This window comes from Thalassophryne amazonica, chromosome 16 (assembly GCF_902500255.1).
Source record: "Thalassophryne amazonica chromosome 16, fThaAma1.1, whole genome shotgun sequence".
Taxonomy (NCBI): Eukaryota; Metazoa; Chordata; class Actinopteri; order Batrachoidiformes; family Batrachoididae; genus Thalassophryne; species Thalassophryne amazonica.
In genome coordinates, this window is record NC_047118.1 from 43,030,587 (window position 1) to 43,032,044 (window position 1,458).

Here is a 1,458-nt window from a genome sequence, read left to right on the forward strand (position 1 = left end):
ATTTTGTTTCCTGTTCACATTTTTGCTTTTAACATTTCTGCATGATCCTCCACTCCACAAACATGAGGGTTCTCAAACTTGTTAGCCTGCATGAGTAACCAGCAGTGTATAGGGGAGCAACCGCCGACTCCTTAGGTTTTCTGATTGCACTGGACCAAGCATGTCCCTTTAGGGCTATAGTATTAACAACAAGCAACACGGCGGCCTGCATAAGGGGACCCACTCACATGTAAATATGAAGGGCTCATTCTAAGCTTGAAAACATTGATTAGTTAATTATACACCAATGAAGACATAGGTAAGAATGTTCTATTCCTTAAGCTCCCCTCAATCCTACACACTGTGGCTTTAAGACAGAGCAAATGATACTTCCTTGGCTTTGAGGGGGGGAAAAAAAATTAAAAATCTGCATTGCACATAATTATGCAAAATTGGTTTGTCTGCATGGGTAGCATGGTGACTTAGTGGTTAGCACTGTTGCCTCACAGCAAGAAGGTCATGGAATCGATTTCCACCTGTAGGGTAGCAGGTAACTGAAACAATCCTGCAAATGGTGACAGAAGCAAAACATTTGGGACAAATACTCCTTAGACATTACTCTTTTGAAGAAGAAAAAAAAAAAAAAAACGATTGGCCATTTGAATTTTCAATAGAGAGCCAGGTAGGAATCAATTGAAGAACTACACAGGGGTCAAAATTAAAAGATGCTCCAATCATATTGAAAATTACACCACATTATTTGTCTGAGCATAAAGATTCCAAAAAGGTATAGTTTGGACAATCTGTGATTGAATGATATAGTTATGAGGTAAAAATAACAAAAATGGTGACAAAGGTCAATTTCAGTTTCTTCAGGGGATCAAAAGTTACAATTACTCCAATTTTGGTAAAATGTGGTGCAAATTATTGGTTGAAATAATAGGATTAATAAATGGTATAGTTTTGACTGTTGAATGTTTGGTCTCTAAAGTAAAGGTCAAACAATGTCGACGTGTGACATGCTACCCTGTTACATGATAACTAATCATGACACATGGTTCAAAATATTCCTTTTTAAAACCCTATTAATTCAACCAATAATTTGCATCACTTTTTACCAAACGTAGAGCCATTTTAACTTTTGACCCCTGTACAAACTGATAGACCTTTGTCACTATTCTTGCTGTTTTTAACCACATAACTCCGTAACATTCAGTCACATAGTATTTTTTAATTTTGACCCCTGTGTAATTCTTCAATTGACCTGTACATGGCTGCTTACTGAAAACTCAAGTGGCCAATTGTTTTTTCAAAAGAGTGATGTCTAAAGAGTATTTGTCCCAAATTTGTTGCGTCTATCACCATTTGCAGGATTGTTTCTGGACTTAAAATTCAGCGGCGTCACTAATTCAGAGAAAGACTGTAGATGACAGTGCTCAAATGTAAATTTATGTGATAAACATTTTTAAAACTAGCCTG